Here is a 22,332-nt window from a genome sequence, read left to right as displayed (position 1 = left end):
TTCATCTCATGAATGGCAGTGTCCAGAGCATGACGATCAATCACATCTTCCTAGCACTGTCTAGCACTACCCCTTCACACAAAGCCATCTCTCAGGCAAGGTCTCAGTTACCCTTGTGATATGAGTGAGGGAGGCATTATAACCACTTTACAGAGAGAAACTGAGGCAAATGTGGCTCAGAGACATATGGGGGCTGCTGCTGCTGGCCATGTGGGTATCTGGGTTTTAGGTGGGTGCAGCTGTTAGGACCGGGGCACCTTGTTTCTGTGTGGTTGTTTTTCTGGTTGACCAGACTACAGTATAATAAATATGCCTCAGAGTGCCTCCATTTCTTCAAATGAAAAATGAGAGTAACACAATCTAGAGAATCAAACCATCTTAAACTCTACCCTTTCTTTCTTTCCTTTTTTTTTTTTTTTGAGACGGAGTCTCGCTCTGTTGCCCAGGCTGGAGTGCAGTGGCATGCTCTCGGCTCACTGCAACCTCCACCTCCCAGGTTCAAACGATTCTCCTGCCTCAGCCTCCTGAGTAGCTGGTATTACAGGTGTATGCCACCATGCCCGGCTAATTTTCGTATTTTTAGTAGAGACAGGGTTTCACCATGTTGATCAGGCTGCTCTCGAACTCTTGACCTTGCGATCCACCTGCCTAGGCCTCCCAAAGTGCTGGGATTACAGGCGTAAGCCACTGCACCTGGCCTATGCTTTCTTTCTATAGGCCCTATGTTCTGACAAAGCAAATGCAGGCAAAACTAAAGGCAGAAAACAACAACAACAAACAAACAAAACACAAGACAGGATGAGTAATTGATACAAATGTGAGGGCAACATATTTTTAAAGCTATTTTATTTTTAAGTAGATTTGCAGAGATGCGTAAAGTCTTAATTGCATCATTAATAAGTGACAACATTGCCATGGTGATTACTTATATTCAGAAAAGAAATAACCATAGAGAAATCATTCATAACTCAACAAGATACAAGGTGCTGGTCAGGGACTGTCAGGCGCACACATCCCCCCACATGCAGTATAAAGCATGTTCTAATAGACAAAGAAAAATATTGGTTTGGGGGAAAAATAACTTGGTCTTTCTGCTAAACCCAGAGAATAGGCATTACAACCTCGTAATAGTCTGGGCACGGTGGCTCATGCCTATAATCCCAGCGCTTTGGGAGGCTGAGGCAGGCAGATCACCTGAGGTCAAGAGGTCAAGACCAGCCTGGCCAACACGGTGAAATCCCATCTCTACTAAAAATACAAAAATTAGCTGGGCGTCGTGATGTGCACATGTAATCCCAGCTAGCTGGCGTGGTGGTGGGTGCCTGTAATCCCAGCTACTCGGGAGGCTGAGGAAGAAGAATCACTTGAACCCAGGAGGCAGAGGTTGCAGTGAGCTGAGATCGCACCACTGCACTCCAGCCTGGGTGACAGAGCAAGACTCCATCTAGAAAAAAAAAAAAAGAAAAAGAAAAAGATGGGCAAAGTCATTGGTAAAATGTAAGAGCAGCAAAAAACGTGTTTTGAAACATTTATTTACACCTTTCAGTACATACAGCAACTCCTAGCAAGGCAAGAAGAAGTTTATACACAAGCCCTAATATACTCATTTAAATACATGTAAAGCATTTATTTAATACACTAACATGGACATTTATAGCTACAATAGTTAAGGCAATCTTTTCTATATGTCAGGTACTGTGCTAAGAATTTTGTGTGCACTGAAACTCACTGATCTTCACAAAACCTTATCCTTCACATAAGCATTAATATTATTCCCATTTTACAAATGAGAAAACAGGCCAGAGAAATGTCATAAGGCAGTAGAGTTGGGAGGTGAATTCAGGCAGTCTGGCTCTAGAGCTCATGTCTTGCCACTATTTTCTTTTTGCTTAGTTATCTTTTTATTGGAAAATAACTTTCTAAAACAAATTGAAAAGGTACTAATTCCACCTTCCAGCCCCCACCCCATGAATCCAGGCTTTTTCATGGCCAGTCACACATGGAGCGAGACACAAGCTGGTACCGTGAAGAGGAGTTTGGTTGAGCATAACCTCAGCGCAGCCCAGAGTTCACTCCCTGCCCAGTGAGAAGGAGCCGCTGTCTGAGCTGCTATGGGGAGGGGGATGGTTAGGGAGCAGCGGCTGGGGGCCCTGGCTGATAACTCCCTCTTGGACACCAGCACCAAAGAGGTGCTGAGGAAGAAGGTATTGGGGCAGACCCAAGAGGACTTAACTATTATTCATTATTATCCAAATGAAATGCAAGTATTATCACATTTCAGGAAACATTAAGATTAATATTTGCAAGAGAACACAATAAAAGATACAACGGCAATCTAATCACTTTTTGATCCAAAGCTACTGTTAGATACTGGTATATCCTACTTTCCGCCACCGCTTCCGGCCACTTAGTTCTTGAAATTCTCGAATGCGGCGGCAGGGAGGCGGGCGGGGCGGGCTGCAGGCGGGGTCCGGCTCTGGGGCCAGTCTGGGCCACGGTTGGGACCCAGTCGAGGGCCGGACTGGTCAGGGTTCAGGCGGGATCCGGCGTCCGAGTCCTGGTGGGCCGGCCTGGGGCAGGATCTCGCTCCGGCTGCGGGTCCTGGCCAGGGTCAGGGTTGGGCCTCCGATCCACCCCGCCCCGGGGCAGGGTTCAATCCCGCCCTTGCCGAAGTCCCTGGGGCGGGCCTGGGTGGAAGACGCGGAGGGCTCTATGTCGGGGAAGGGGCTCTGAAGACCACGTGGGGGCGCTCGAAGGGGCCTGGGGCCACCCTCCTCTCTGGGTCAAAGGTCATCGCAATGGCCGGGGAGAACTTCCTCTTCCTTGGCTCTCCCCACTTACTTCCTGATAACCTGGTAGAGCTCTCCGCGGGCTTCGAGGCTGGGGGGAGGCGTGGCAACTTTAGGCAACTTCCCAAAGATGTGCGCAGGTTGAGGGACGGGGTGCGGCGCCCCGGAGGTGGCGGCTTCTGCGACAGCGGAAGTATAAGAGCGGACCTGCAGGCCGGTTGCGAGGAGGTGGAGCGGGCGGCGCCCGCCGTGTGCCTGGGATCGGCATGCTGGGCTAGGAGGGCAGCCGCGTGTCAGGTGACCAGCGCCATGTCCAGCCAGGTTGTGGGCAGTGAGCCTCTGTACATCATGGAAGAGCCGGCGAGGCCCGACAGTCCAAAGGGTTCCTCGGAGACGGAGACCCGAGCCTCTTGTGGCCCTGGCCCCTGGTCCAGCTCCCATCCACTGCCTCCCAGACCACAAGGAAGAGGAGGATGGGGAGGGGCTGGGCCTGGCGAGCAGGGCGGTGGGAAGCTGGTGCTCAGCTCCCTGCCCAAGCGCCTCTGCCTGGTCTGTGGGCATGTGGCTTCCGGCTGCCACAACGGTGTGGCATCCTGTGAGGACTGCAAAGCCTTCTTCAAGAGGACCATCCAGAGGAGCATCAAGTACAGCTGTCTGGCCTGCAACGAGTGAGAGATCACCAAGCGGAGACGCAAGGCCTGTCAGGCCTGCCGCTTCACCAAGTGCCTGCGGGAGTGCGCCTGGATTGCCTCCGGGGTGGGCGGCAGAAGTACAAGCGGCGCCAGAGGGTGGACCCGCAGCCCTTCCCGGGCCCCTTCCCTGCTGGGCCCCTGGCAGTCGCTGGAGGCCCCCGGAAGACAGCCCCAGAGAATGCACTGGTGTCTCATCTGCTGGTGGTTGAGCCTGAGAAGCTGTATGCCTTGCCCGACCTCGTGGGCCCTGATGGGCACCTTCCAGCCGTGGCTACTCTCTGTGACCTCTTTGACCGAGAGATCGTGGTCACCATCAGCTGGGCCAAGAGCATCCCAGGCTTCTCATCGCTGTCGCTGTCTGACCAGATGTCAGTACTGCAGAGCGTGTGGATGGAGGTGCTGGTGCCGGGTGTGACCCAGCGCTCACTGCCACTGCAGGATGAGCTGGCCTTCGCTGAGGACTGAGTCCTGGATGAAGAGGGGGCACCGGCAGCTGGCCTGGGGGAACTGGGGGCTGCCCTGCTGCAACTGGTGCGGCGGCTGCAGGCCCTGCGGCTGGAACGAGGGGAGTAGGTTCTACTGAAGGTCCTGGCCCTTGCGGATTCAGACTCTGCACATCGAAGATGCCGAGGCTGTGGAGCAGCTGCCAGAAGCTCCGCACGAGGCCCTTCTGGAGTATGAAGCCGGCCGGGCTGGCAGCTGAGGGGGTGCTGAGCAGCGGCGGGCAGGCAGGCTGCTGCTCACGCCACCGCTTCTCCGCCAGACAGCGGGCAAAGTGCTGGCCCATTTCTTTGGGGTGAAGCTGGAAGGGCAAGGTGCCCATGCACAAGCTGTTCTTGGAGATGCTCGAGGACATGATGGACTGAGGCAAGGGGTGGGACTGGTGGGGGTTCTGGCAGGACCTGACTAGCAGGGGTCAGCCCCAAGGGCTGGGGTGGAGCTGGGGTCTGGGCAGTGCCACAGCCTGCTGGCAGGGCCAGGGCAATGCCATCAGTCCCTGGGAGCAGGCCCCACACCCTCCCCTCCCCCCTCCTAGGGGGTGTCAGAAGCTGGGAACGTGTGTCCAGGCTCTGGGCACAGTGCTGCCCCTTGCAAGCCATAACGTGTCCCTAGAGTGTAGGGGGCATGCCGAAGCCATAGGGGGCTGCAGGGGATGTGTGGGAGGCAGAAGCCTATCTCAGGGAGGGAAGGGGATGGAGGCCACAGTCTCCCAGTGGTTGACGCTTTTGCTGCTGCTTAATCCTGCCGCCTCTTCAGAGCAGAGTGGGACTTGGAGAGCAAAGGCCCATGTCCCCTTTGCTCCTCCTCTGATCATTTGCATTGGGCATTAGTGCCCCCCCTTGAAGGAATAACTCCAAGCAGGCTCCAGCCCCTGGACCCCTGGAGTGGCCAGGGCTTCCCCATCAGCTCCCACCCAGCCTCCTCAGGGCGTAGGAGAGCACTGCCTCTATGCCCTGCAGAACAATAACACTATATTTATTTTTGGGTTTGGCCAGGGAGGCGCAGGGACATGGGGCAAGCCAGGGCCCAGAGCCCTTGGCTGTACGGAGACTCTATTTTAATGTATATTTGCTGCAAAGAGAAACCGCTTTTGGTTTTGAATCTTTAATGAGAAAAAAATATATATACTATCGAGCTCAAAAAAAAATTGTGGAATGCATGATTGACAATATATTTTTTATTTTTATTTTTTCAAGTAATACCAGTATTGTTTAACTATAGCCAGCACTGACTAAAATTTTTATCTTTTCAGAGTTGAAGTCGGTGAAGACATTTCATGATTGAAACACCAGATCCTGAAAGGCGTTAAATCTACTTTGAAATCAATCTGCAATCAATATTTCAAAGCTTTTCTGGTAATTTTAGTGATCTTATTTGACTAGACTTTTTCAGAAGTACTAAATAAGGAATTTTAACAGGTTTTTATTAATGCACAGATAAATAGAAGTATAGTGAGGTCTATAGCCATTTTATTAAAATAGCTTAAAAGTTTGTAAAAAAAAAAATCTTTGTAATTACTTAATATGTTAGTTAAGAACCCACCAAGCTTATATTTGCTGTACTTACAACTTATTTTCAATGCATTTATCTTTTTTGACACTATTCAGTGGGAATGTGTAAGCTAGCTAATTCTTGTTTTCTGATTTAAAGCACTTTTAAATCTTATCCTGCTCCCTAAAAAAAAAAAGGTTTTGATCACAAGGGGAAATGTAAGATTGTTAACCCTGTTTTTCAGAAGGGCTACTGTTAATTGCACATAAACATGAAATATGTTTTCCCACTGTCTCACAGAATGCAACATTTCATGGGAGAAACCTGACCAAAACTAGCAATATCGACAACTCTAACAGATTCCAGACAAAATTCAAACTTAATAGTGGTAAAGAAACAGGTTGTTCACTTGTCGAGGTGCAACAATTCTTAAGACTTCTGTTTGAAATTGCTCAATGACTAGGAAAAGATGCAGTAGTTTACCAAAATTGTTCTTCCACCATATCAAAGTAAACAATTCATGCCTTTATAGGGTCAGGCCTACAATGAATAGGTATGGTGGTTCACAGAATTTTAAAAATAGAGTTAAAGGGAAGTGATGTACATTCTGGGGGCATTAGGGTAGGGAGATGAATCAAAAAATACCCCTAGTAATACTTTATATTTAATACTGTAAAAGCTTTACAAATAGAAACCATGTAATTACCTGCCTTAGTTCTTTTGTCATAAAAACAATCACTTGGTTGGTTGGATTGTAGCTATTACTTATACAGCAGCACTTCTTCAATTAGCAGTCTAGACATTTTATAAACAAGTATTGGACCAATTGATAATATTTCTGACTATTAATATTTTAGTGCTATAAAATACTATGTGAATCTCTTAAAAATCTGACATTTTACAGTCTGTATTAGACATACTGTTTTTATGGTGTTTTACTTCTGCCTTAAGATTTAGGTTTTTTAAATGTATTTTTGCTCTGAATTAAGTGTTAATTTGGTGGAAACTGCTTTTAAAATCATCATTTACTGGGTTCTAATAACTTAAAAATTAAACTTGAAAAAAGAAAGAATAACACTATTTGTCAGGTGGAGAAACATTCCATCTTTCCAAGATGTCCTTCCTTAGTGTTCTGATAGTATAATAGTTGAATATTTTAATATTCCATCCTGTCATTGGCCTAGATCCTGCTTACGAATGTGGTGGTCGTTATAAAGAAAACTTGGCACTGTAACATCCCCGCAAACTGGGAAGGCATCGAGAGACCAAAGAATAATTTGGGCAAGTCCAGCTTGATGAATAGACGAGTTTACTAGGACTTACATACTGGACATTCCTGAGCAGCTCTAGAGTCACCCTGCCTCCCATCTCTAAGCTGCCTTTCAGCTGATGTTCTGTCTGTCTGCCTACTCTGTGTGCACGAGGACAGTGTTTTCTTCGACATGTTCTCAGGTATGCCCTGGGATGTCTGGGTTCTCAGGGATCCCTGCTCCTCTGCTGGGCACCAGGGCCTTCAGGATCCAAGCAACACACATACACTCTTAAGTAACCTGGTGGGGGACACATCACACTACAGTTGTCGATATTGCTAGTTTTGGTCAGGTTTCCCCCATGAAATGTTGCATTCTGTGAGACAGTGGGAGGTAAGTACCGAATCCAGAGGTTCAGATTAGCTACTAATTTGGGTTAGAACATTAATAATCAGCTACCATTTACAGTGTATCTCTATGCTATTACATAAAGTATACTGGTTCCTGCCCTTAGGCAGCTTACTGCCTAGAAGAGGAGATAGCATTTATAAAAAAACTTACTGAAGTGACTTAGTGATTGTTCAGGAGATGGGAAGAACATTCAAGGAATATATTTAACAGACTTGTAGTGTTTTCTTTGGGTAAGAAATTTGCCATTTTAAGTCTAAAAGAGAAATAAGAGTGTCCTCTTGCTTGACATTAAATTTGGTTTACTAGTAAAATCAATGAAGAAACTCAATACAAATGGTCTCCAGCGTATAAGTGATGAGCATTTCTAAAGAATAGAAGTTAGTTTTTTGGATCTTATAGAAATAATGTTGTATATGGACTTGGAGGCTGAGACAACAGGATGGCTTGCGACTAGGAGTTCAAGAGCAGCCTGGGCAACATAGTGAGCCCCTTTCTCTAAAAATAGAAAAAAATTATCCAGGCGTGGTGGTACATGCCTGTAATCCTAGCGACTTGGGAGGTTGAGGTGGCAGGATCACTGGAGCCCAGAATTTGAGGCTGCAGTGAGCCACGATTATGCCATAACACTCCATCCTAAGCAACAGAGTGAGATTCCATCTCAAAGGTTGGGGAAAAAAGAATGTTGTTTATGATAGATGAGTTCCTAGGCTGGCCTCCGAGGGCTCATTTAATCTTTCTACCAGTTACTTATACAAACTTTTGATTTTCCCCCTATTTAATGTACCATTAGGGGCTATATCTCATTCATGTAGCACCTACTCATGTGGCTTACAGATCATAGGAACTAGTTATCTTAAATCTTAAATTCTTTTTTTGAACAAATTGTGCTATAAAATATACATCTGTAGAGGAAAGAAGTTAATTCAGTGTTTGTTCATTTGAACTGAAAGTGAAGCTGAAAGAACAACCCCCTTCTTGTATTGTGAAAACTGCATTCTCTTGTGTATGATAAAAAGGACGTGCAAAATACATAGGGACAATGAATCGCCTCTCCCCAGCTCAAATGGTTAAGCGTGCATCGGAAAGGAATTTGTTGGCTGGGCGCGGTGGCTCACGCCTGTAATCCCAGCACTTTGGGAGGCTGAGGTAGGTAGATCACCTGAGGTCAGGAGTTCAAGACCAGCCTGACCAACATGGTGAAACCTGGTCTCTATTAAAAATACAAAAATTGGTTGCGCATGGTGGTGGGCGCCTGTAATCCCAGCTACTCAGGAAGCTGAGGCAGGAGAATCACTTGAACCCGGGAGGCGGAGGTTGCAGTGAGCCAAAATTGCACCATTACACTCCAGCCTGGGCAACGAGTACAACTCCGTCTCAAAAAAAGAAAGAAAGGAAGGAAGGAAGGAAGGAAAGAAGGAAAGAAATTAATTTGTTGTTGTCAGGGCAGCTGCTAAGGAAGGAAGGAACGAAGGAAGGAAGGAAGGAAGGAAATTAATTTGTTGTTGTCAGGGCAGCTGCTGTTGTCCAGCCAAAAGAGACACTTGAAGATTCTTGAGATTCTTGAAGGAGCCAGCTTACTTTTTAAAATAAAAAAATCTTATTTCTAAAACTGAAGTTAGTTGGCAAGGAAGCATTGAAGTTTTATGTATTCTATCAAACAGTATCAAATGATTATACTCTAGTATTTCGTCTAGTGAGGAAAATAGCACACAAGTTTATGTAATAATTTACTCTAATGAAGGTACTGTTTGAATATGCTACACTTGCATGAGTCTGAAGAATGGTTTTTGTTCCCAATTAAGTACAAGAATAGCAAAATGTGGAAATGTAAATTTAGCGATTGTTCACTGTTGTTTTCCCACCACATCAAATAATGCTGGAAATATAGTTGGCATTCAGTAATTTTTTTTAATTGACTGATTGAATGAGTTATTCTGTTCCATGATTCCCACGTCTTGTTCCACACTAAGTTCTTACCACTGCTACAGAGGATATAGTCGTAGGCCCTACTGGTTATCTTAGAGTCGACAGGTAATATAGCTTAACAGAAAGAGAGTTGGTGTTGTGTAGAACTGGATTCAAATTCAGATTCTGCCACACTAACCTTTCCCCACCTATAAAATGAGGGCCAGTACATACATCTCAAGGATTAAATGAGGTAATCTGAGAAAGCGTCAGGCGTAGTGCTTGGAACATAGTACATATTTAATAAATGCTTGAGGTGCCTGGAACATAGTACATACTTAATAAATGCTTGCAACTATTAGCAAGTGTAAAAATATAGTGATGATCCTAATGATGGTGGAAAAGGCATAGGTCAGTCAGTGACCACCAAGTAAAAGATAACTGAGACAATTAAGTTATTTTAGTGGTGTGATTGCTCTGGAAATGTGGCTAGTTAAGGCTAACAACTGATTGTTTCCCAGTATCAGATGATCTAGGCCAAAATACTTAAAATCTAGCAGTCAGTGTGTGGTTAGACACATTTCTGCACATAAAGGCTCAGAAACAGATTCAGAAAAGTAAAATAGATAAAATAAGGCTTACACAGTTAGAAGAGTAAATGAGCTATTTGTTGATATGCTTTAGTGGGCTTGGCAAGAGTGAGTAAAGAGGTAAGCTGGAGGACAGATCATATGCAATCTATGCCTCTAACCCAGAAATTGTGCTCCTAGGAATTTATTCTAAGGAAATATTACAGATACACACAAAAGTGTAACTACAAGGTTATTTGTCATTCTAGTATTTAAAAGAGAAAATATAAATGATCAAAATATTCAACAGTAGGGGATTGTGATACATACATATATATATAATGGGATACTGATGCAAGCATTCAGCGAAAAAAGTATATTACCAAACCACACAATCCTCATTTATTTTATTTATTTTTTATATTTATTTATTTATTTACTTTTTGAGACAGAATCTTGCTCTGTCGCCTAGGTTGGAGTGCAGTGGCATGATCTCAGCTCACTGCAAGCTCCACCTCCTGGGTTCATGCCATTCTCCTGCCTCAGCCTCCTGAGTAGTTGGGACTACAGGCGCCTGCCACCATGCCTGGCTAATTTTTTGTATTTTTAGTAGAGACGGGTTTTCACCGTGTTAGCCAGGATGGTCTCGATCTCCTGACCTTGTGATGCACCTGCCTCGGCCTCCCAAAGTGCTGGGATTACAGGCGTGAGCCACCACGCCCGGCCGATCCTCATTTATTTTAAAAAGTGAGATCACATAGAAAAAAATAAGAAAGATCAAAAATGTTGGTAAAAATAACTAAAGAATAAAAATATAGGGAAAAAGGTAGCCAACGGATAGATATTGTTATTCATTTTCTTTTTATAACTTTATTAAGGTATAATTTGTGTGCAACAAACTGCACATATTTAAAGTATATAACTTGACTAGTTTTGACAAATATATACACCCATGAAACTGCCAGTTATAGTTTTGAACATTTTCATGACCCTCCAAAGTTTCCTTGTGTCCATTTGCAATACACACACACACACACACACACACACACACACACAGTATGCAGGCAACCATTGATCTACTGTTACAATAGATTAGTTTGCATCTTTTAGAATTGTACGTAACTGAAATCACACAGTATGTACTCCTTTGCATCTGGCTTCTTTCACTCAGCATAATGATTTGAGATTCATCCATGCTGTTACATGTACTAGTAACACATTTTTATTACTGAGTAGTATACAATTGTATGAATGTGTCACATTTTTGTACCTATTCACCTGTTAGTGGACATTTGGGTTGTTTCCCAGATTACAACCCACGTTTGGCTATTAGAAAGAAAGCTGCCATTAACTTTTGTGTACAAATCTTTGTGTGGACATGTATTATCTCTTGGGTGAATATCCAGGAGTGAAATGGCTATGTTGAATAATAGATATATTTTTAACTTTTTAAGAAGCCGTCAAACTGTTTTCCAAGGTGGTTGTACCATTTTACATTCCCAGCAGCAGTTACTGGTGGGAATATGGCTCATTCTCAAAAGATGATTTGAAGTTTCAAAAGTAAATAAGTTATTGAAACATGTAATATGATGGTGGTAATTAGCCAACATGATAATACGTTACTCATAGGGTTGGTTGTGAGAATGACATGCACTAATGCATAAAAAGCATGTAAGCACAGAGGAATACTCAGTATTCATTAGCAGTTTTATCATCATTCTGTTAATTTAACTTCTTTGGTTGTTAGCAGTAGTACATTAGTGACTAATTTTGATAGACTAAAAATAAAGATAAACAGGCTAGACTTTACAAACCAGAGTCACATATTGTACAACAAACATTCACGTTCATAAAAATACCCTGAAAGAAAATACAGATTTATTTTTTTCTTTCCAGTAGAGGGGGCAGTGATTACCTGGCATTGTTGTAAAACAAAAGTTAAGCTTGCCATTATTGTAGTTACAATTTTTAATATAATTTTTGCAGTTATCTCTTAGTAACTTTTTATTATATACTATTTAATTATGAGTGTCAAGGTCTGAAAAATATGTGATCAATTCAGGATTGGTTATAACTTTTTTAAGAAAGATATTTACATTGACTTGTTCTTACTTAAAATTCTTTATTATACAGACACGTCACCTTCACTTTGGGATGTGGAATTTGCTAAGCAGTTAGCCACAGTAAATGAACAACCCCTTCAGAATGGGTTTGAAGAGCTGATCCTGTGGACAAAAGAGGGGAAACTGTGGGAGTTCCCAATTAACCATGAAGCAGGTAAGTGTTAATTTCAGGGGGTTATAAAATTTATTGATTGAAATTATTTCTGCCAGATATTCACTTTCAGAGTGTAGATACTTACATGAATTTCAAAACACTTCGTAGATATCTTCATGGTGTCCTAAAAGAAATCTGACAAGGTTTTTTAAAAAAGGTGTTAGAATTTCACTTATTTTTAGATGCTTGATAAGGAAAATGAAGAAGTAAAACTATATGGCAAAAATGCATCATGAATTTCTATGACATAAAAGGACTGAGAACTGCAGATGATTGCAGTTTTCTAATCAATCAACAGGATATTACTTGGTGAATCTTCTATATATTAAATAAGGGGTATGAGATTATACTTCAATTTTGGAGAATGTTACAACTCTTAAAGTCTCACGCTGGTGTCCTTTAGTCATAAAACCATTGCATTAATGAGATGCAGGGAACTTGTATGAGCCACTCAAAGCAAAAACATTAGTAGGCTTTGGAAATCTTTGCCTGCATAATATAGATGCTTTGAACTGGCAACAGAATATCATCTATTTTACTGGGTAGTTGTTGGAGATGTTACCTCTTCCTAAATCAAAAAGAAAACAGTATTACTATGCTATTTATTTTTTATGATACCCATGTTGTCATTAGTTAAACATTTTAATTGAATTTATAGAAGTATTTTGAATTAGAAAAGATTGATTTACTTTTAGGGTAAGATTAGCTAGAAGTTGGAAGAGCCTGAATAAGTCTTAGGAAAATGTAGTCCATATTTTAACCTTTATAATGTTGTGGTATCATTGTCATATCTTAATTTTTGATAATCTTTTATTTGTTGGATTAATAGGTGGAACAGAAGCTTAAATATCAGAAATATTTAGTCTTATATGTAAATAATGTAATTAATATAAAGTGTTGCTTTTTATAGGAAAACTTTAGAGACTTACAGATTCTTTTAGCAAATTCTTCATATTTTGTATATTCATATTTTTGTTTTTGTTTTTTGAGAGGGATTCTCTCTCTGTCTCCCAGGCTGGAGTGCAGTGGCATGATCTCGGCTCACTGCAACCTTCAACTCCCGGGTTCAAGCAATTCTCATCCCCCAGCCGAGTAGCTGGGATTACAGGCATGCGTCACCACACCCAGCTAATTTTTGTATTTTTAGTAGAGATGGGGTTTCACAGTGTTGGTCAGGCTGGTCTCAAATTCCTGACCTCAGGTAATCTGCCCGCCTTGGCCTCCCAAAGTGCTGGGATTACAGGCGTGAACCACCATACCCGGCCTGTATATTCATATTGTACCTGCAATAATACAGCATACTGTGTTTTATGTATTACATAACGTATGTATTGCTTAAAGTATGGTTCTGTGTTCTGGAAGGTATCAGGGTAAGGTAAAAAGACCAACGCCTTTTTAAGTTGTACCAACCTGAGTACCAACTCTTTCCATTATTGGCCATTTGCCTTTGAGGAAATTATTTAAGCCCCTGGGCCTCAGTGTCCTCTTCTGCAAAATAATATCTGATATTAAGGAAAGATTTGGTCTACTCTTACAACATGTTTGGATTTCATTATTTGAAGAAACTTGGATGTTCCAAGTCCTCATGGTTAAAAACTTGATTTGAAAACCCAGTATTAGGCCGGGCATGGTGGCTCATGCCTGTAATCGTAGTTACTTGGGAGGCTGAGGCAGGAGAATCACTTGAACCCAGGAGGCAGAGGTTGCAGCCAAAATTGCGCCACTGCACTCTAGCCAGGGCGACAGAGTGAAACTCTGTCTCAAGAATAAATAAATAAATAAATAAAAAAGGAAGAAGAAAAAAAAAACAGTATTGAGGTATAATAATGTGACTTTATTCAGGAGAGTCAGTGAAGCATGGTGGTTAGAAGTTCAAGATCCTGAGTGAGTTACGGAATTGATCTCTCCAAGCCTCACTTCCTTCATCTCTAAAATGATGGGAATAATAATAATAGGACTTATTATATGAGATTGGTGTGAGGAGTAAGTGACGTTAACCAGTAAAGCATCATCACCATCATCATCCCTGTTTCTACAGCAACAACATTGTGAGGGGGTTTGCTTCTGTAACTATTTTCTGTTGTATACAGTAACATTTTATTTTTCAAAATTTTACTTTATAGTGTAACATTTTAAATCTTAGCATATTAACAAGGATAGTATGTATTATCTGGGAACCACCAAACAGGGTGCTAGGAAGGCACGAACTCATAGTATGTTGTCAGCAGCAGTGAAACACTTAAGAGCATCAAAATCATGAGTGATCAAACTCTAAGGGAATTTATCTTAAATTTGACCTGGTTTCTGAGAAAATTTAATTTCTAAATAGCTAAATTTTCACTTTTTAATTTATGTCTTCTTTTTAAAACTCTCATTTATTTGTGTCTCTAATTTTTATTTTCTGCCTTTTTTTTTATTTCCAACTTTTAGGTTCAGGGGTACATGCGCAAGTTTGTTACATGGGTAACTTGAGTGTCATGGGGGTTTGGTGTACAGATAATTTTGTCACCCAGGTAATCAGCATAATACCTGATAGGTAGTTTCCCAATATTCATTCTCCTCCCACCCTCCACCCTCAAATAGGCCCCAGTGCCTGTTGTTCCTTTCTTTGTGTCTGTATGTACTGTGTTTAGCTCCCACTTATAAGTGAGGACATGGAGTATTTGGTTTTCTGTTTCTGCATTAATTCACTTAGGATAATGACCTCCAGCTCCATCCATGTTGCAGCAAAGGCCATGATCTCATTATTTTTGTAGCTGCATAGTATTCCATGGTGTATATGTACCCCATTTTCCTTATCCAATCCGCCATTCATGGGCACCTAGATTGATTCCATGTCTTTGTTATTGTGAATAGTGCCGCAATGAACATACATACGTATGTATCTTTATGATAGAATAATTTATATTCATTTGGGCATATACCCAGTAATGGGGTTGCTGGGTCGAATGGTAGTCCTGTTTTAAGTTCTTTGAGAAATCTCCAGACTGCTTTCCACAGTGGCTGAACTAATTTACATTTCCACCAACAATGTATAAGCATTCCCCTTCCTCTGCAACCTCACCAGCATCTGTTGTTTTCGATTTTTTAATAATAGTCATTCAGACTGGTGTGCAGTGGTATCTCATTGTAGTTTTGATTTGCATTTCCTGGATGATTCATGACATTGAGCATTTTTCATATGTTTGCTGACCATGTGTATGTCTTTTTTTGAGAAGTGTCTGTTCATGTCCTTTGCCCATTTTTTAATAGGGTTGATTGTTTTTTGCTTCAGTTGTTTGAGTTACAGATTCTGGATATTAGACCTTTGTTGGTTGCATAGTTTGCAGATATTTTCTCTCATTCTGTAGGTTGTCTGTTTATTGAAATTTCTTTTGTTGTGCAGAAGCTCATTAGTTTTATTAGATCACACTTGTCAATTTTTATTTTTGTTACAGTTGCTTTTTTTTTTTGAGACAGAGTTTTTGCTCTTTTTGTGGAGGGGAGTGCAGTGGGGCAATCTCAGCTCACTGCAACCTCTGCCTCCTGGGCTTAAGTGATTCTCCTGCCTCAGCCTCCCAAGTAGCTGGGATACAGGTGCCCGCCACCATGCCCAACTAATTTTTTTGTATTTTTCATATAGACAGGGTTTTGCCATGTTGGCCAGGCTGGTCTTGAACTCCTGATCTCAGGTGATTTGCCTGCCTTGGCCTCCCAAAGTGCTGGCATTACAGGAGTAAGTCACTGCACCTGGCCTACAGTTGCTTTTTGACTTTGTCATGAAGTCCTTGCCTGGGCTGTTGTCCAGAATGGTATTTCCTAGATCTTCTTGTAGGGTTTTTATAGTTTTAGGTTTCACATTTAAGCCTTTAATCCATCTTGAGTTGATTTTTGTATATGGTCAAAGGTGGGGTCCAATTTCAGTCTGCTGAATATGGCTAGTCTAAGGCTATTTTCGATATGCTTTCCTAGAGTAACTCTCAATTTAGAGGCTTCAGTGGTGAAAGAAGGTCAGGATGGATGTTAATCACACTTTTGTTTCTATTCTTTAGTGGGTTTAAACCTTTTTTCTTCTTACATGTCCTCTATGGTATCTGGAATATATGCTATAATATGAGCCAAGAAGAACAGTGAGATAAGTTCAAATTACCATAAAACCCTAAAGAAGCGCTCTGTTATTTGGGCAAGTATAGTGTGGAGAAAATTAGGGGAAGTGTAAAGATTATTAGGTATGTGCTAACTGAGAGGTAGCAGGATCTGTTTGTTGTTTTAGATGAGATTATGGCCTGTGAACAAGAGCCTTAAAGTACTGACAGAAAAAGAAATAATAGTTTTGATAATACATAGAAGTGGAAACAACAATTCAAAGTGAAAATGACTGAATTTGGTTCACTGCTCTACTATGCCCTTCTCAAAAAGAATTGGTCATTGCTATTAACTGCAATTCACCCTTTATTTGTTGTACCATATTTTAAAAGTGTATTCAATATTTAAAGCAGAATTAGACACAATTAACCTGTCACCTTATTTGATTGTGCATCATATAGAATTTCCTTCTTATGTTTAATGTTTCACTATCTCTTATGTTTTCTTTACTGTATTGTGCTTCTTTGGTTTATTAAACATATTTTAAATTACATAAATAATAATGAAAGTTTACTTGCAAAAAATTCAAATGGTGTAAAAGAATATCATACTTTACCCCTCATTTCTCTTCTTTTTTTCTGAAATAACCATTGTCAATAGTTTGATATATGTTCTCTCAATCTACATTAAATGGCAGTTACACATTTATCTGCTGTTTTATTTGACTTGTATGGGACCATACTATACATATATTGTCCTGCAGTGTGCATATATATATATATATATATATATATATATATATATATGTATATTTATTACTTAGCAGTATGTCTTGAAAGCATTTCCTTGTCAGTACATAGAGAAAGACCTTATTCATTTTATAGTTCTGTATGTCCCATTGTTATGAACGCAGACCATAATTTCTGTTACCATTTTCCTTTTGAATAATGGAGCTATAGTAGATCCTTTTACACATGTTCTTGTGTACATGTTTGAATAGTTTCAATTGCTAGAAGGGTCAAAGAATAGGTGTATTTTAAATTGCCATAAATACTTACAAATTCTCTTCTGAAATGGTAGCCAGTTGACCCACTCTAACCAATTATGTACAAATCCTATTTTTCCGCAGTCTAACTAGTACTGCATATTGTTAATCTTTCAATGTTCTGGATAAAAACTGATATCAATGGTGTTTTCATTTGCATTTCGCTGATTGATAACCAGATTACACGTCTTTTCATGTGTTTATTGGCTATTTGTACTTCCTCTGTGACTTATCTTTTTGCATCCTTTGACTGTTTCTGTTGGGATCTTTGTTAATTGTGTTTGTAGGAACTCAATATATTATGGGCTTTAATTCTTAAACTCTTACATATGTTGGAAATATGTTTCCCAGTCTGTCTCTTTGCCTTCTTTTAAAATAATTTGACTTTAAAAATCATAGTAAGCATTTGGTTTAATATAAAGCACAAGGCTTATGAAGCAGTTCTTTTTATCATCTATTAGGCCTGTTCTCAGAGCCAACGTCTTTTAATCTTTTAGATGTATTTTACTTTTTATATTTCTAAATTATATGCTTCTATCTATTTTAGATATCATCTAGTGTATATATCTTCTCCTCATCCTTCCAATATAGATACATCACGATTTTTTGTTAGACCTGTATTCATTGTTTATACTAATATGACTATGGACAAATGTGTGGGTGTTTTTTTGTTTTGTTTTTTGGTGTTTTTTGAGACAGAGTCTCACTCTGTCACCTAGGCTGGAGTGCAGTGGCAGGATCATGGCTCACTGCAGCCTTGAATTCCTGGGCTCAAGTGATCTTCCCATGTCATCCTTTCTAGTAAGGAGGACCACAGGCACTTTTTTTTTTTTTGGAGACGAGGTCTCACTACGTTGCCCAGGCTGGCCTCAAAGTCCTGGGCTCAAGTGATCTTCCCACCTTGGCCTCCCAAAGTGCTGGGATTACAGGTGTGAGCCAGTGTGCCCAGCCTGGAAAATTGTTTAATGGTAAGACAAAAAATATTCTATGAGTATATATTCTTTTTTTCTTTCTTTTCTTTTCTTTTCTTTCTTTTTTTTTTTTTTTTTTGAGACGGAGTCTGCTCTGTCACTCAGGCTAGAGTGTAGTGGCGCGATCTTGGCTCACTGCAACCTCCGCCTCCCGGGTTCAAGCAATTCTCCTGCCTCAGCCTCCCAGGTAGCTGGTATTATAGGTGCCCACCACTATGCCCGGCTAATTTTTGTATTTTTAGTAGAGATGGGGTTTTACCATCTTGGCCAGGCTGGTCTCGAACTCTTGACCTTGTGATCTACCCACCTTGGCCTCCTAAAATGCTGGGATTACAGGCATGAGCCACTGCACCTGGCTGAGTATATTTTCTTTCCTGTTCCCCTGTTCCCACCCAAAGTTAACAATTGCTTTATTTTTTTTTCCTATTTGTTTTTCCTACATTTCATACAGCCTCTCAAATTCACATGCACAAAAATATTGGATTACCTGTTAATTTTGTTTTTTGTCCATGGGTACCAGGAGCTCTCTATCTGTAGCTGTCATCTATACCTAGGTTTTCTGGCACAACTGTCTTCCTATCATTTTGCCCTCCTCCTGGGACTTCTGTCTCTTCTATGTTGGATACCCTTTCTTTTTGGACCACATATTTTCTTCTCTATCTTATTTTGTTGGAGCACATGCTGTGAGATCCTTGTCTATAAAAACATCTTTCCTCTGTCTTGTTACTTTTTTAATGGTTTACTTGAGGATAAAATTCAAGATTGGAAATAGTTTTATTTCACATGAAGCCTTTGCTCCATTGTCTTTCTTGCCCTGTCACCCAGGCTGGAGCGCAGTGGCGCGATCTCAGCTCACTGCAACACCCACCTCTCGGGTTCAGGTGATTCTCCTGCCTCATCCTCCCAAGTAGCTGGAGTTACAGACGTGAACCACTGTGCTTGGCCATTTTTGTTTTTTTGAGACAGAGTCTCACTCTGGTTGTCCAGGCTGGAGTGCGGTGGTGCGTTCTCGACTCACTGCAGCCTCGACCTCCCAGGCTCATGTGATTCTCCCACCTCGGCCTCCCGTACAGGCGCTCGCCACCATGCCTGGCTAATTTTTTACATTTTTATTAGGGATAGGATTTCTCTATGTTGCCCAGGCTGGTCTTGAACTCCTGGACTCAAGCAATCCACCCGCCTCAGCCTCCCAGAGTGTTGGGATTACAGGCGTGAGCCATGTTCCTGGCTACTCCACTGTCTTATGTTGTTGAGAATGCTTTTGCCATTTTGCCATTTTTTTCCATTCTTATCCTAGATTCATTGTGTGTGATCTCTCTTTTTTTTTTCTTTGGTAACTTTTAGCATCTTCTCTTCATAATATTAATAAGTTTCAGGAGGGCTATCCTTGGTAAGGGATTTTATTTGTTTACAATCATTGTTCTAGGCATTATTAGGTAATTTTAAGTAACTTCATTTTTCGATTCTGGCTAAATTTACTTGTTTTATTTGATAATTTCAGCCTCCCATTTTTTTTCTTTTTCTCCTATTGTTCTATGCTCTGGGGACATTCCTTAACTATCATCTTACAACCTCTCCATTGGGTTTTTTGTTTCTGATGCGATATTTTTAACTTCCACATGCTTCGTTGGGCTGGGTATGGTGGCTCATGCCTGTAGTCCCAGCACTTTGGGAGGCTGAGGCGGGTGGATCACCTGAGGTCAGGAGCTCAAGACCAGCCTGGCCAACATGTCGAAACCCCATCTCTACTAAAAATACAAAAATTAGCCGGGTGTGGTGGTGCTTGCCTGTAATCCTAGCTAGCTGGGAGGCTGAGGCAGGATAATTGCTTGAACTCAGGAGGCAGAGGTTGCAGTGAGCCAAGATTGTGCTATTGCACTCCAGCCTGGGCAACGAGAGTGAAACTCCCTCTCAAAAAAAAAAAAAAAAAAAAAACCCCAAAAACTAACTAAATGCTTTCTTGTTCTTCTTCTTTTTAGTATTTTTTTTTTCCCCCAAAGTGTTGCGATTACAGGCATGAGCTACTGTGCCTGGCCCAGTTTCACTCTCTTGAAGGCTCTGGGCTATAAATGTCACACATCACCTCTGTTTAGGTTCTGCTGGTGATAATTTAAACATATGCCCATGCCTAACCCAATAGGGGCTAGGAAATGTAATGTTACTGAACAGCCGTGCACAGGTTTTTTTTCTTTTAAGAGGTGTGGTGTCACTCTGTCTTCCAGGTTGGAGTGCAGTGGTGTGATCACAGCTTATTGCAGCCTCAAACTCCTGGGCTCAAGTGATTGATCCTCCTGCCCCCAGCCTTCCAGGTACTAAGGCTACAGGTGCATGCCACAACACCTCGCTACTTTTTAAATGTTCTGTAGAGATGGGGTCTCACTTTGCTGCTCAGGCTGATCTTAAACTCCTGGCTTCAAACTATCCTCCTGCCTCAGCCTCCCAAAGTGCTGAGCTAACAGACATAAGCCACCATCCCCTGCCCATGGACAGATTTTTAATTCATTTACCAAGATAAAAAGCAAGAGTGGATTTTGAGAGATAGGTATGAGTTCCTGCCAAGGAGTCAGTCACTTGTGTTAGACACTTTCTTAAAATGTCTACTGTTCTTTGAATGTTTATTTATACTTGAGAGGAAGGCTATGAAAAGCTGTTTGTTAGATGCATGAATGGACGGGACTAGTTAACCGGTGGCTTCATTTAAGAGGAATTGGGAAGGAATCTCTTCATGTAGGGACTTCTGTAACTCCCTATTTATAATTTTTCTCATGAGTTTCTCCAATGAGAGCTCTTCCAACTACCTGACTTGAGGCTATAGGCTTTGGCCACGTGCTGAGAACTGGGTGGGGGAAAAGGATTGGGGTGAGGGGGCTGTCTCACCGTTCAGCATACAGACTTTCACTTAATTCTCCTCTTATAAATCCAACAACTTATTTCCTCTTTCCATTTTAATTTCTCCAAAAAGCAAACTGCCCATCTTCTTCATGAATGGAGGAGGATACACATCTAGGGGTACATGTGGGAGATGGGACACGGGAGATGTAACTGTTCCCTAAACCTATTTTCAATTAATCCTCCTGTTTTTTGTTCCTTATCTCCACTCATAACTTCAATGGTACCTGATTCCTCTATTCTTAAGACTTTTTGAAGCCTTTTTGCTTCTTGTCTTCCCCTTTTACAGATAGTTTTAGTATCTTCTCCTCTGCTAAGTCAGTTACTACTCATTTGTGCACTTTTCAGCTTTTACAGTTTTACTTCCATCTCTTGTCTGTTCTTTTTCTTTTCATCTTTGTGCTTTTGTACTTTTTCCTCTTTTCTGGCCATTTGGTAGGTGTTACAAGGGAGCAGAGAGTTAAGCATGGATTCAATTTGCCACAGTTTAAGTCCTTGCTGCCTATCGTGTGTGTGTGTGTGTGTATGTGTGTGTGCGTGTGCATGTGTGTGTTTGCTTTTTGTTTTTGAGACAGAGTCTCACTCTATCACCTGGGCTGGACTGCAGTAGCACAATCACAGTTCACTACAGCCTTGAAGTCCAGGCTTAGATGATCCTGTCACCTCAGCCTCTTAAGTATGATAGCTGGGGTGACAGGCGCGTGCCACCATACCCAATTAATTTTTTTGTATATTTAGTAGAGATGGGGTTTTGTCAGGTTCCCCAGGCTAGTCTTGAACTCCTGGTCTCAAGCAGTCTACCTTCCTTGGCCTCCCAAATTGCTGGAATTACAGGCATGAGCCACTGTGCCTGGCCTGGCTGCTTATCTTTTAATATGATAACTTAGAATGTTTAGAATGTTTTTAATGAATAGAGATTTAATTTGTACATAGCTCCATAGCCTTTTTCTATTTAATCCATCTAGAACTTATTTTTGTATATCATATACCCTCTTTGTTGCTCTCTTTTTTTCCTTTGCATTATATGTGCCGTACCACTTGGCTGTCATTCGTTCATTGATTCATTCCAGAAGGATCTATTCATTCTGCCCTCCTGGAGCATTCTAAGTTAAAAAGACTGTTGATCTATGTTATCTTATATTCATATAGCCAATTATACTTTTGAAAAAAATATAATGTTACCAAGATAACATTAACCATCCTTTTTACTTTCAATCTACCTGTGTTGTGTTTAAGGTGAATTTCTTATAAACAGCACATAGTTGTTTCATGTTTTTATATCCACTGTGCCAATCTCTGTCTTTTAATTGGTATACTTAGATTATTTACATTTAAAGTATTATTTTCTGTTCATCTTCTCTGCTTCTCATTTCTCTGTCTTTTCTTGGCTTTTTTTTTTTTTTTTTTTTTTTTTTGAGACAGGTTCTCACTCTTCACCCAGGCTGGAGTGCAGTGGTGTGATCACAGCTCACTACAG

At 41.3% G+C, this 22,332-nt stretch overlaps 1 long non-coding RNA gene and 1 pseudogene across 1 annotated transcript in view; both read left to right on the top strand.

Moving 5' to 3' along the window:
* The first annotated feature begins 2,456 nt into the window (after positions 1–2,456).
* Positions 2,457–4,347, top strand: LOC129464016 (steroid hormone receptor ERR1-like; annotated as a pseudogene).
* An 873-nt stretch (positions 4,348–5,220) lies between these two features.
* LOC134732671 (uncharacterized) overlaps positions 5,221–22,332 on the top strand; it is a 29,596-nt gene continuing 12,484 nt past the window's right edge. The window contains exons 1-2 of the long non-coding RNA XR_010116093.1: positions 5,221–5,337; positions 11,742–11,885. This is a non-coding gene — a long non-coding RNA (uncharacterized lncRNA). The remainder of the gene's footprint in view (positions 5,338–11,741; positions 11,886–22,332) is intronic.

The sequence above is a fragment of the Symphalangus syndactylus genome, chromosome 15 (genome assembly GCF_028878055.3).
Source record: "Symphalangus syndactylus isolate Jambi chromosome 15, NHGRI_mSymSyn1-v2.1_pri, whole genome shotgun sequence".
Classification (NCBI taxonomy): Eukaryota; Metazoa; Chordata; class Mammalia; order Primates; family Hylobatidae; genus Symphalangus; species Symphalangus syndactylus.
The sequence above is the reverse complement of the archived record's forward strand: the minus strand, read 5'-3'. Positions and strand labels throughout refer to the sequence as shown.